This window comes from Neopsephotus bourkii, unplaced genomic scaffold (genome assembly GCF_033783945.1).
Source record: "Neopsephotus bourkii isolate Nb327-2 ecotype Australia unplaced genomic scaffold, CSIRO-AGI_Nbou_v1 NB_1663, whole genome shotgun sequence".
NCBI classification, from domain to species: domain Eukaryota; kingdom Metazoa; phylum Chordata; class Aves; order Psittaciformes; family Psittacidae; genus Neopsephotus; species Neopsephotus bourkii.
The window spans coordinates 8,462,060-8,476,180 of record NW_026902137.1 but is presented as its reverse complement, the minus strand read 5'-3'; the positions used below and the strand labels follow the sequence as shown (position 1 = coordinate 8,476,180).

Genomic DNA, 14,121 nt, shown 5'->3' with positions numbered 1-14,121 from the left:
AGTTTTGGATCGTGTATCCTCCATCTCAATATTCAGGTAGAGCAATTCAGCACTGTGTAGTGACAAAGGTGAAAATGCCACCCTCTGCTTTCACAGAGCATGCCACTCAGCAGTTCTTTCCTCCATGAGCTCTTCTTAACCTGGGGTCCTCCTAGCCCTGTGTTCCAGGTCTGGGGGAAGTGATAAGCAATGGACCTGCAGTTTCTCCAGGCACAGAAGGGTGAAGGCTGGAACTGACACCAAACTCAGCTCTGAAACACACTGCAACAGCAGCAAGTCTTTCACAGTGTCATCTTCCAGAGGGGGAAGTGCAGCTCAAAGGATCTGAGACAGGAGATCCAAACCTGGTGAAAGCACAACCTTTATCTCAGGAACAGGCTCAATCCATGAATAAACAAGTCCAACACAGTTTCTCCAGTAGAAATCATGCTCTGTGTATTTCCAGAGGCACAGCTCAGGTGAAGAAGGGTGAAGAAGTACAAATGGTATTTGTACTAGTCAGTGTTAACCCTGTCGTTGCTCTGCGGAGGGTAGAGTGGCTGTGCTTGCAGCACGCTTGCTGGTGTGCTCATGATGAGCTGCAAGCACCTGAGGTGTAAAACCACACGGAAGGAAATCACAGGATTCTGCTCCAATAAAGGAGGTGGCCCATGGCTGAGATGGAGACCGCTTGTTAGAGGAGCAGTTCATTGCCAGAACTGTGAGAACTGTGCTCTTCCCTGGCTATATAATAGACTTAACCTTTAAAAGAAGCCTCTTAGCCTGCAGGTGAGGCATGCAGGGACAGTTTGTTCCTGTCTTTTGCAACTGTTTTTCAATCCAGAGAGAGAATGTCAATCTTCAAAAATGCTTCTCTAGCATTAAATTTACTTAGCATCGAAAATAGTCAAAAGAAGCGGAACAACCTCATTGTCAAAGGTGACCTGCGGCAAGCAAAGAGGGCTGGTGGCTCTGCTCCCTGTGCAAGCAGCTAAAATACGTTGTTTCCAGCAGATGGCACAAGTGGTTGAGCAGTTTAAACTGCTGATTTCTGCAGCAAGGCAGCAGCCCTCAGGTGTCCGCCTTCTTGTGCAAGAGAAGTGATCATGAGATTTGTAGCAAAATATTGTATTTAAATGGATAAAATTTGTTTCAGAAATAAAATCTTGATGAGTTGGTCAATTCTGGGTTTTTTTTTCGGTCATTTTTGTTGAAATCAGTAGGTCTCAGATGGTGTACATACCAGAAGCAATCAGTTGATGGCACTGCATGATTGCTGTCCCTGCAACTGATGTTTTCCTGGATTTCTAGCAGTCTTCCTCTGAAAAGGGAAGGTGTTACACTTTCATGATGTAGGAAAAACACTCAAAAAGTGTAATCATTACTGATTCAGTATATTTCATTTCTTGACTCCTCTGTTACTCATTTTCTCTGTCTTCTGCTCTATGTATGAGAGTAAGTTCTTGTAGAGCTGGATCTCACAGGCCACTAAATACCGATATCACAGAGAGTTGGGGTTGTTCAGCCTGGAGAAGGCTCCAGGGAGACCTTAAAGCAGCTAAAGAGGCTGACAAGAAAGCTGGAGAGGGGCTTTTGACAAGGACATGTAATGACAGGATAATGGGGAATGGCTTTAACCTGACAGGGTAGATTGGTGCTGAGGCGCTGGCACAGGGTGCCCAGAGAAGCTGTGGCTGCCCCATCCCTGGCAGTGTTAAAGGCCAGGTTGGACACAGGGGCTTGGAGCAAGCTGCTGTAGTGGAAGGTGTCCCTGCCCATGGCAGGGGTTGGAACTGGAGGAGCTTTAAGGTCCCTTCCAATCCAAACCATTCTGTGATCCTAGGATAGCACATTAAGTGATGGATCCTAAATGGAATTAGCGTGTGGTTTACAACAGCTCACGGTTTCTTGAATATTTCTTCAATAGGAAATCAAAAAAAAAAATCCCCAAGGGAAAAATTTCTACATTTTGTGTCTGTGTTTTCTCTGTACATAATGTGCTTGTGACGATGCAGACAGCTGTAATGAAATTAAAACTAGAATTGCATTAGTTACAATTAAATTTACAACCAAACTGGGATCAGGGCTAAACATCTTGCATAGGATAGAATTAATATTAGCATTATTATTAGCTTTAATTAAAGCAACATTTAAAGCAAAGAGCAGCAGGTTTTCCTCATGGGCCTGGCCAAATAAATGCTAGACTAAATAAGATTTTGTTTGGGCATCTTTCAGTTCTTCCTTCTGTCCAAGGAATGCAAGTGGTTTGGTACAGCTTTCCTAGCAAATGCAATATGGACTGAAGTCAAATGGCTATTTTAATTTGAAGGTATTTAAAGGTCTGAAGGTGACTTTAGAGAACACAATTAAGAGCATAATTGCAAAGAAACATATAAGAAGTAAGTGTGGGAGCATGAAATTCTAAGTGACCTAAATAGTATAAAATAGTATGATGGGAAATAAGGGTAGAACGAATGTCTTGGATGGGATAGGAATTCAGCTCCAGGAATGCAATTTTGGCAGTAGTGTCCCAAACAGAGTATGCTATTTCTGGTGAAATGCTCTGAACTCTGGGTCATGAATTAAACTCAGGTAATTTATGTTTGGCTCATAAACAGTCGCAGTACAAAATCCAAGCAGAAATGGAACAGAATATATTGCTGTAAATTCTGTAGCCATTCAGACTTGTCGAGTTGTTGTGTGCATCTGATGCCAGGTAATGCCTAAACAGAATTCAAGCCAAGGAACACATAGCAAGCCCTTCAAAGCTGCCAACTCAAAGACCTTAAGGAAATCCAGTTTCAAACAGCATGCTAAGAGAGGTTTGACAAGGTAACTTCTCAGACTCTGATCTTTATTTATTAGCTGTTTCTTACAAGCCTGAAAGAAAGGCAAACGTCTTGATATTTTGAAATTGCATGGCAAGCGTTCATTTTATAGGAAACTCTGATCTTTAGGAAATACCAATACTATTCCATTTCCTGATTTCTCATTCTTTTTCTCTCTTGGTATTTAATACCAGTCTGCTGTTCCAGTCTGCTCTTCCAAGCCAGTGTCGGTTCCAAGTCTTGGCTGCCTGGGGCTCCCAGAGCTCCAGCTTTCTCACTACCAGCTATCTTCTAGGTGCCTTTAAGCATGATTTCTGCTAAAAAACTAGCTACAGAAGAAATATACCTTCATGTTCTAATCCGAGTTGGGTCTGGTAATGTTTTGATAACGTTTCACTCCTCAGCAGCAGCAGGTTCAGTTGGGCTTCTTGGTGGGGAGACGCAGCCAAAGGAGAAACCTCTATTAGGCAGGAGGATGGATCCCTTTGGGGTTTGGTGAGATCAACTCAGACAAGTCTAGGCCCATTAAGGCAAACGTGGGATAAACCTCTCTCCTAAATACCCAGAGTGGTGAAGCTCTTTCTTTGGTATAAAGCATAGGGGAGCCTGGCATGATGTTTCCCCTGAATGTCTCTGTGGAAAGGCAGCTTCTCTCACAGCAATATGTATCGTTTCAGGCCATACTTCGAAGTCCAACCTGGGTTTTTTGTTGTTTGCTTTGTTCCCTTTAAATAGGAGCTACCTGAAGGCCTAAAAATCTGAAGCTTAAAGAACTGCACAAGCTGCCTAGAGCTCTGAAGAGTTTCTTTATAGTTCCAGTGTGTGACAAATCAATGTGGAAGAGATGACCGTTCCTCTGCCTCCACATGCAAACGACTCTCAAAACCCTTATTTTTCTTCGAGAAGTCATGGTGAGAACTCCTAAGTAGATATCTCTGGATATCTACTGGATATCACTGCAGATATCACTGGATATCTCTTCTTTATTCCTGTTTGTGGCTGAAGGTGTCTTTTTCTTAATAAGTACCTACCACTAAACCATTAATGGTTTAACAATCCACAGCTTCCAAGGAAATGCTTACCAGCATTCAGAGCTGGAAAAGAATTCAGAGGATGGCACATGCTTGATGAAAGGATTAATAAATCACCACACAGAGCTGGGAATTCAGCCTGACACCATCACTAAGGATTGTTTTGTATATTTAGTGCTCTTAATTGCTTTTTCTCCCCCTTGTGCAGCTCTGGGATAGGCACAAACTGAACTAGATTTCTTCTTGATTTACATTTCAATGCAGGTCTTTACAGCAGGCTCTTGTATACCGAGTCAACCAGATTACTTGATTGAACTGACACACACAGGGGGTATGGGGTGACACCTGCTCTCACTTCTATCATGGCAAAAGTGGAATATTTTTGCAGAATAAAGCTGTGAACAATTCCAACCTAGCCCTGCTATTCCACTTTTCTTGGAATCCTTCCGTCTGTTTCCCTGAAAATGAAAGTCTGTTTTTACTCCTGCCACCTGCTATTTCCATATGAAAGAGCTGTTCTGTTACAATGAAAGTACCGTTTCTCCCAAGGGCAAACTAAGGACATTTCATCGCACTGATCTTCCTGAAATCTCAGTAACCAAATTCAGTATGTTACTAGATATGATTTACTTTTCCACAAAGCTGTAAAGCCTTTCAGGAAAATCTCAAGTTCTGTCTGTGGGTATTTACAAAACAAAATGCCATCTCCCTGCCGAACTGTAAGGGAGTCTGATCCGACAAAACAAAAAGAGAATCCAAAACCAAGACTCACTTCAGCTTTGATGCTTATTTAGTGACTAGGACTTGAAAACCAGGCTATGATTTCCAGGCACAGACCATGTTTTTATCCCAGGCACAAGTGAAGAACACTGGGACCAAGAAGTTTCTTCATGATGGCCTGAGGTTTGTCCTCTGCAAGCCGGCTTTTTGCAGATTTACTTGTGCTTCTTAAGAAACGATTTAAACTGCTCTTTGACTCCAGGCAATACTCCCCACATCGGCCAGCTCTGACACCCACCTTTTATCCCTTCTCCCAGCAGCCTGGCATCACCCTCACCTGAGGTACACTCTTCCCTCTGCCCAGGGTTAATAGGTGTCATCAGGATGAGAAGGAACAGGCTGCACTGAAGGCTGAAGAGAAGATATAGCTGGATTTTTGCTCAAATTCCCAGGAAGTCACTAATTGTCACCAGCTCTCTTGCCAGGATGCTACAGGTCATCTGAGACTATCCACGTTCAGAATATACCAGGAGTGGGGCTTCTTTTTTGACTCCTTCAGGTTCTTGTCTAAGGCAAATCCTACAGAAATAAGGACTGGGGTCCATAACAGCCTGAAGCTTTCTTGAAAATCCCAACTGAAAATCCCTATTCATATTAAAGATCTGGCTGCTTCTGCAAAACATCTTTATTTCAGGCCTGATTCATTTATCAAATATCCAGAGCGCAGCCAAAGGCCAGGACATGGGAACGTGTTAATGCATTTACCCTCAGATTGCCAAAACATCATCTAATTATCCATGTTAATGCCAGCTGCTTTGGAACACAAAAATCCCTTAATAAAGTGTGGTAAAGAAATGATGAATTGAAACCAGCAGAAGATGGCTCCCCAAGCTGGGGGATTCTGAGCTGCAAAGGGATAACAAACGCATCATAAATTCATACCTAAATATTTTGCAAACATAAATGTATCAGGGAATGAAGTCATCTGCAGTTGTGGTCCCGGGAGCTGAGACAGAGCATGCCTTTCTGTTTCAAATCCGTTCTCTGCCAGATTTCTTGTAGGAAGCTTTGCAAAACTGCATGAGCCCTGGAACTACGAGCGCTACCAGCCACTAGATGTCCCAGAGCTGCACTCAAACCTTCAACCCACCTGCTGCAGACAGAGGAAAGGCAGAGCATCAGTGGTGCAGGAGACAGAGTATTTGTTATCAAACTAACTGATTTGGCTGGGAAACAGGAGCTTCTCTAGGCCTTGTAGCTGTGATGGTGCAAGGAAATAAGGGATCTGGACAGATGGATCTGAAGAACTTCTACATCCCAAAGTTGGTCTTGCTTTATTCTTAAACCAGGGTACAGCAACACTGCTACCCCAACAGGAAAGCAAAGTGAGATGGGTAAGCCAACATTTCAGCATTAATAAGCTTCTCAGAATAACAGTATGGAAGAGCAGAATAAAGACAAATATTTCTGCACTTGTCAAGTTGGTATAGCCATGTGATCTGTGTGTGGTGTGGCATAGAAAGGTGCAATGTCACATTGCTTTTCTTCTCCTGTTCCTCATTTGTGGTTTAGTGGCTTTGTTCAGCAAGCTGCAGTGATGCAAGTTTCCATATGCACACGGGGTTTCTCCCTTCATTTAATTGCTTTGCCATAATATTCAGCATGGTTTTGTGATTCTGCATGCAAGCCAGAAGGATGTGAACAGCTCACTAAGAGGAAAGAAATAGGAAATGGCTCAAGTGCAGTTTGTGATCCTTCCACCCAGAAGTGTTTTAGAAACAAACACCTTTCTAACATTCTGATACTCACAGGGCCTTCCACAGCCCATGTTTAACCTCCTCGCATCTCCCATTCTTGGCTAGCTCTTCTCTGAACAACCTTTATGATGATCAACAATATCTTGGCTTATATGAAGCCTTCTGCTATGCTGGACTATTGTGTTAGGGCTCCCATAATTTCTTTTCTGTTTTTTCCTGCACATGGGCTGTGCTCTTGCATGATACATCTGATACAACCCAAGCAAAACAGCTTTGCTGGACACACAGCGTGAGTCAGTACTGAGTGGGCACAGCAGGTCCTTCCTTTCTGGGGTCTGCTGGACCCTGGGACTGCCCTGGATGTACCCCTAACACATGGTTGGGATTTTGGGAGGCTCAGAGAAAAGCCTCAAGAACCCCCTGCTCCCCTCCCTTGTCTAAGTGCACACCTACACATATAATGTTATTTAAAAGATTTAAAAGATAAAAAATCAAAAAGATTAAAAAAATTAAAGACTAAAAATAGATTATTATAAAAAAGGCGTTTGTTATCCCTTTGAAGCTCAGAATCCCCCAGCTTGGAGAGCCATCTTCTGCCATCATCATTTCTTTACCACACTTTATTAAGGGAGTTTTGTGTTCCAAAACCCAGGAGATCCATGGTCCTGTGACGTACCCAAATCTGCCTCTTCCCTGGATCTTCCAGGCTTGCTTGCCGTTCAGTTGCTATTTCTTCTCTGTCAGAGCAGTAATTCAGTTAACGCGTACCAGGAACCAGCCAGCATGTCCAATAAGGGAACAGAAGCACTTTAATGTCATTCATGATCAGTCACAACTAAGCAACAGAGCTAATTTTTTGGCATCCATTCCTCGAGTAAAGACTCAAGGTAAAAAAACCAACATATTCTTGATTAGATTTGAAGGAAGTAGAAGAGTCTGCAACCTACTCACAGACTGAAAGGAAGGCAAATTAATCCAGGACATCATTTGTGTATGTAACCCACTGCACTGATGGATGAAGAGGGAGAAAGGATCATGTCCTGCAAACTGGTGCTGCCACTTGCCTCCTCCAAACCACTCTTGCTGGAAGATACTAAAAATTTCAGGAGTCCAGGCTGGTTGTGAGGATACAAGGTTCTTGAAGTACTTTGATCTCTTGTTTCCTTCCCCTTGAATACATCAGCTACTAAACAGAGTGAGATAGAAATGGGTATCTAAAGGGAGTTTAGAGGCAGGAAGGTTGTATGGGGGCATCTGCTCTCCATTCTGGTGCAGATTGGGTGGTGTCATTTGTGCTCAGCAGGTCCTGAGGATGAATGAGAGAGGACTAATGAGAATGTCAGGAAAAAAACGTCTATTAATGCTCTTGCCTTGGTAGAAAAATCCATCGTGTCCTTCTCCTGTGCCTTCGACTACTTACAACTCAGCGACATTTTTAGCTTTGTCATTTCATCAAGCCTGTGCGATAAATCACTGCCCAGTGAGGGAAATGAGCTCAGCAACATTTATAACAGTGTGGGGTCTCATGAAATCTTAATTTAATGACTACCATTCCCATGACCATTAGCTGTCATATCTACCATCAGTTATGGCCTGCTTGCTCTGGGTTTTACCCCAAAATATGGAAATAAGATACTCCTCACCAGAAGGAGCGCACAGTGATGCAGCAGTCCCCCAGACTGGTAGGGACCCATCGCTCCCTGTTCGGTTGTGTGGTGGCAGGCTCCTCTGGTCCTGGGCAGAAACCCCATCGACCAACGAGCCTCTCGCCTGCAAGGAAGCAAAGATAAAGCGTTTGATGCTGGCTCTGTGTGGTGTTGGGGAGCAGCTCGGAAGGGGAGAGCTGGCTTTGCCAGAAAGCTGAGCTCCTGCGTGGTGGGATGCGGCTGTCAGGAAGCCTGGCCAAATGTCTTAGCGAGCTGGTGACGTGGCACTGCCTCGCCACCATCTGCCGCCAGCCGTCCCCAAGCACAGCCTGAGCACGGAGCTGCTCTGCAAAGCAAGGCTGCAAATTAGCTAAATGAAAAGGAGCCCAGTAATGAATCTCACCCCACCCAGGGGGAGCGAGCGTGCTCCGGGAGATGTGGCAGGTGAACTGCACAGGATCCTCTGAGCACCGGGCCACGAGTGGCTCCTACAGTTGAAGCCAAGGCTGCTGAGCACCCAGCACCCAGCACTCACACACCACCATCTCCCTGGGGCAAAATGGTTCCATCTTCTGTGGCTTTCTCACTGCCAGCAAGGGGTCTATCAAACTGCTGATTCCTCTGTGGGCCTTGCTCATCTTCTGCAGCCCAGACACCCTTGGCTGGCGCATGAGATGCCGCAGGTCTGAGTCTGCCTTCCAGTCACAACACTGGTCCCTCCCACGGGCGCACAAGAAAACTTGGAATTGGTGTTTTGTTTTCTAGAGGGCCAGTCTCACACATATGTTCTATTGCCTTCTTTACTGCCCAGAACAGCTCCCCTGGAGCTAGAGGAATTAGCTGTTTTAAGAAGAAACAATTACTGATGAGCACTAAGGGAGTCACAGATTTTACTCTCCCTTTCCTCTCCCAGTTTTCTTGCTGTTGGAGACAGCCATCTGCTCTGCCTGCCCCAGGGTTCAGCCCTAGCAATAATAGTATCTCCAAGCGGTCCCAAGCACAAGGAAGCTGTGAGCCAGCAGAGTCTGCAAGCACCAGGATGAGGAAACCTCATGGGAACTGAGTGAGAAAATAGCAGGCCCAGCCTAATCATCCTCTTGGAGTGTTCCCATCACTTGGGAAGCTGAGACCAGTGGCTGAAAGAGTCTGCTCTGGGTTATCACTCTTGCACATGGAGCAAACCTGCGCCAGGCAGCTTGCTTGATTCCCAGGGTGCTTGGCACCTCTCTACCCCCCAGCTCAAATCCAGAGACTTTGCAAAGGAAGGATGCCAATCTTCTGGAATACTTACAGGGAGGAGAACGTGGCTTTATAATTCAGTTCTTCCTCTCTAGTGTTTCACACTAATCAGCTGCAGCCCAGCAGCACAGTGCCAGCTTCAACAAAGCCTGGAGCCGTGCTGCAGCCAGCAGGAGCTGGGCAGAAGGAGCTGTCAGTGTAACATTGCCCTTTGCCTGACCCTCTGTAAACTACGACTCACATGCAGCTGCATGAGGCTGATAACATCTCATTGCTTTGTGTGCACACCACAAAGCAGAAGGCATCGAGCTCCAAAATGATTCCTGTGTCAAGGCTGGGAGTGAGCTTTACAGTCAGGTAGCACAGGCAAAGGTGGCTTCTTGCAGCGTAGTGTTGAGTTCCACCATCCAGGGTGTTTCTCCTCCACCCTCAGGAAACAGGACCATGCTCCACTTTTCTCTAAGAACCACATCTTTCTCCCTGCAGTGCTGTGAGCCTTCAGCTAATGAGACAGCTCCGCTCTAGAAACTCGGAGGCAAAAAGCAAACTGTTGCCAATTTTCTGCAAGGTTTCTTTCCAGGGAGTCCAATAGAGCACAAGAATAGAGCTGATTTGCTAGAAAGTAGGACTTCTTCATCCCTAGAGCTTGTTCTTATTGCCATAGAGCAAGCTGCAGCATGGTGATCCACCCGTGCAAGTGAAAGATCCTCAGCTCCTGCTCAGTGGTGACAGAGTTCCTGGAGTGCAGGCAAAGGGCTTGATGGCTGCTCTGTTCATAATCTCCTGGGGAGTTTTAAAGCAGGGCAGACATCTTAACTCTGTTTCTCTTACCTTCCTACCAGGTACGTGCTGTAAGTGCTGGAGACTGGTCCTGTAAATAGAAAGAAGAGATGTCATGGTGTGAGCCACTAAAGAGGGACATGGGAGCTTTCTCAGCTAACAATCCAGGCTCAGTGGGGTCCTGCTGGGGCTGGAGATAGCACTGCAGCCCCACACTGGCACAGGGCACTGTGTCCAGTCCTACAGCCCATTGTGCTCCCTGAGGAAGGCAGCTCCATAATCCCATGTTTACAAATTGCCCACTTAGTGCTGGAGCAGGACACACTGGGGTGACTGCCTTTGCCAGGGAAATACACTCACACAGGGTGGCAGGATGCCTGTAGCACTGCACACGCATGTAGGACAGGAAATCAAGGGGAACAAATATCCTGTTCAAATACCAGAGGACAGTGTATAATTACCTGAGCTGGGAGCCAGCCACGACTCCAGGAGTAACACTACTGCAAAAGAGCTGAAAAGCAGGAGGGAGGAAAGGAGGGAGAGGCATGGAGGAGGTTGGTACCAAAGAACCAGATGCAGAATTTGACTCTTTTTAGGAAGGCAGTAGCACAACATCTCTGCACTGTGCCCCTCACTGAGGTTTTGATCCAGCATGGATGGAGAGAGAGATGTGGTCCCCAGAATGCCTTCCAGATCCTGTCTTCCCCAGCCACTCCACTTCCCTGTGGAGCTGGGATCTGTGCAGGGATGCTATGGCCCAGGTACTCCTTGTACCATCCCTCACCAGTGTGACCTAGCCATAGCCCCTCACACTGGAGTCCACAGGAGCTCTGCTGGCCTCTTTGCACTGCGTCATTCTATACCCATTCTGATCCTGAGGTAAGTTTCTGCAGCCACACCTGAACACTGCTGGAATGGCACATAAGGACTTGAGCCCAAACCAGCCCCAGAACCTGTTGAGGAAGATGTAGCTCAATTGCATCAATGCACCACAAAATACTTCGAGGACAGAGTAGGGAGCTGTAGCCTTCAGCTGGTGGCAAGAACCTGCTGTCACAGGAGGAGCATTGGGGAAAACAGTGGCAGGAGCTGTGCTTGCAGAGATGGACCCAAAGTGGTTTCAGCCTTTACATCTGTGGCCTTCCACAGAGCTGCATGAAACCTGCTGAGTTCAGACTTCTCCAGATACTTTAGAGCTGTCAAGCAGCAGGCCAGGCTGTGCTCTTTAACAATGCTCATGTGTGCATCAGGAAAGTGGTCCTGCAGGTCTCTAAACCAGGATGAAAACCTTCATGTTTTCTAAGGGAGACAGTGCTGGAGTCTCTGCTGAAGAGCTTTCTCAAATTGGGCCAAACCATCCTGGCTCAGTTTTGTGCCTGTATTGAAGGAATCTGGATGAACACAGGATTATGATGTGCCATCTTCTCAGGACTTTGCTGTGTTCCTTCGGCTGGCTCATAACAGGCTTCAGTGCCCCAAATCTCTACTGAGAGCAGCCTTGCAGACCAGGCCTCTTCATGGAGGAGACCTTCACCCTGGTCCTACCACCCATAGATGGTTTTCCGAAGAGCTCATTCTGCTTGGTGCTGCCAGACCTGTCTACAGTTCCTTTGGCCTGGTGGAGCTGCTGGCTTTGGCCGAGACATGGGACCAGAGCCATGGCTGGCAGTGCCCAGGGCAGGCAGGCAACTGGCTGGCTTTAGGGGATGTGTGTTAGGATCCAGGACTTATGAACCCTGAACTTCTGTGTCTCCTACGGGGTTTTACAGCAGATGTTGAACTGATTCAAAGCCATCTCAAGTCTCTGGAGCTATGTTTCGGTGTCCTCTGGAGCACTGGGCTATGCAGTTCCCATTGCGGAGAAGTGAGCAGCCGCCACCATCTCCTCCTTCCATCCACATCACTGCATTTCCCATCACACTTTTCAAGAACAATTTTTCTCCTTAACCACAAGTCCCAAGTTTCAAAGTTAATTGGGGCTGGTGAGGTATAAATAGATGCTGGACCAGATGGAAACTCTGTCGTGATTTATAGCTAGCTGAGCCATCACATGTTCCACTTGTACTCTGAGCAAGGGCACTATTAATTATGGCACTGCCCAGGCAGATCGCATGGGAGGTTACAGTGATATTCAGGCTGAAAACTTAAATATAACCAGGCTGTGACGTTTTGCTGAGTGAGCAAGATGCAGAAAGGACCTGCCTATTGCAGCAGCACAGTTTGCAGGGCGTTTCTTCATCAAGCTCCAGGGAAACAGGGGTTTTGGAGGGCTTTGCATAGACAAAACCAACACAGCGGGTCCTTCGCAATGACTGTTCCTTTGTGGGAGCCTGCTTTTGTCCAGGCAAAGTGCAATAAAGCCAAAGGACATTCTCCCTGTGCTGAAGCTGTGTTTTCCACTGCTCCCCAGCAGCTGCTTTGAGAAGAGCCCACATCACAGGGACCTTCTTGCTGATGTGGACAAGACCTCCTGCTCCAAACACGGAATCAGGATTGAGCTTCATGCATAAGTCTTCTCTTCCAGTAATCTTCCCTCCCTGTGCCTCTGCCTGTGGCCTCAGCAGTGTGCTTCTAGATCCTGAAACATTCCTCAGAGGAAGAAAAAGGCTCCTGTATGAGACCCTGGGAGGGGGAGGCCTGGGATAAAATAGCAGGAGATGAGGGAGGCTGACCCCTGACTGCAGCTGGCCTCTGCTGCCAGTTGCCCTCACTGCACAAGCAATCCAAACACTGGGAAGGGAGCACTGCACGTTCCTGGCCTGAGGAAGGCTGTTAAAAACAAGAGGGAATGAGCTTCCCCAACCCCCCCAAGCCCTGTCCACTTCCCACCACAGCTCCAGGTGGATGTGGACCATTACCCTGCAGGGCTGCAGTCCAAGCTGACTAGAGAAGGGGAGAGGGAAGGCTCCTTACTGGTGTTTCCAGGGGGATATAAGGATCAAAGGACTTGCCTGAGGTCATCTGGAAGAGTCTGGTGCTGTACCAGGTCTCCTGAGTTTCAGACCTCTTTTCATCACTGCCTGTTTCTCCTCATAGCCCACACTTAAAACATCTATTCAGTTATCCATTGTGAATTGGGATTTTGCTAATTACTGGAAGAAAATGAGGGCCAGGACAAGGGGGGTGACTATTCCCACCTTTCCCCAAGCCCTTTCTGCCTGAGGAACAGATTCCCCATCACTTAGGAAGCAGCCAGTTCAAGAACAGTTTGCAGATGTCCTGATTTTTCTGGGACCTGTTGCTCAGTGGTAAAAGACCACACGAGCCACAGCCTCCCCTTGCTTTCAGAAGACATTGGCCCCTTGCATTCCCCACTGTGCAGCCTCCAGAGTACATACAAGTGTCACACTACTGTCAAATATGAAGTAGTCTTTATAGAAGCTTCCCTGGGAGCACTTTGCATCACAGACTGAGTAAGATGTGCAATTACAGAGCCATGATTTAAGAACTTAAAACCCAGCTGAGCTTGATAGAAGGTATCAGACTTACAAACAATACGTAGGGAGGATTTAATCTTGCAGGGACTGCAGTTATTTGAGGGGAGAGATTTTGTTTGGGATTAAGAGCCAAATTACTGCCAAGTTTTTATTAAATCTTTATATTTTCAGCCATACCTTATTATGGCTGTTGTGGGACAGGAGCTTGGGTTTACGATGGGCATAAACCCGAAAAATAGTTTGGATTCTTTGAAGCAGGCAAAACACGAACAAAGTGCATTTGGACATTATCTAGGCTACTGACTGCTTAGAGTTCACACACCAGCATTTCATTACTGCATGTGATTTTCCAGAAAGCACCAAAAGGAGGCAAAAAATACTTAATTTCCCCGGTATTCCTAAAGCCCCAAAGAAGCCCTGAGCACGTACACACTGCCCTCCCTTCCCGCCTGCACTCACACTGGGAAGCGCGTGTCTGAGCATCCCTGTTTTGAACTGATCTCAGTATTAACACACTGCAGGGACACAACCTCCTTGTTACCTTAGAGCTCAAGGGACCAAAGCCCAGCTCCTCCTGTGAGATGCTGGGTGGGTGTTAATGGGCTTTGCTGAGCTCCACAGCCCTGACTGGATACATGCAGTGGCTTTGAAGCAGCCAGGGGAGGTGGGGAGCAGGGACTGGGGGCTGCTGGGGGCTCATTAAA

At 46.6% G+C, this 14,121-nt stretch overlaps 1 protein-coding gene across 1 annotated transcript in view; it reads left to right on the top strand.

The window, feature by feature from the left end:
* The window catches only part of RIMS4 (regulating synaptic membrane exocytosis 4), a 216,183-nt gene that overhangs the window by 129,545 nt on the left and 72,517 nt on the right, over positions 1-14,121 (top strand). The window lies entirely within an intron of this gene.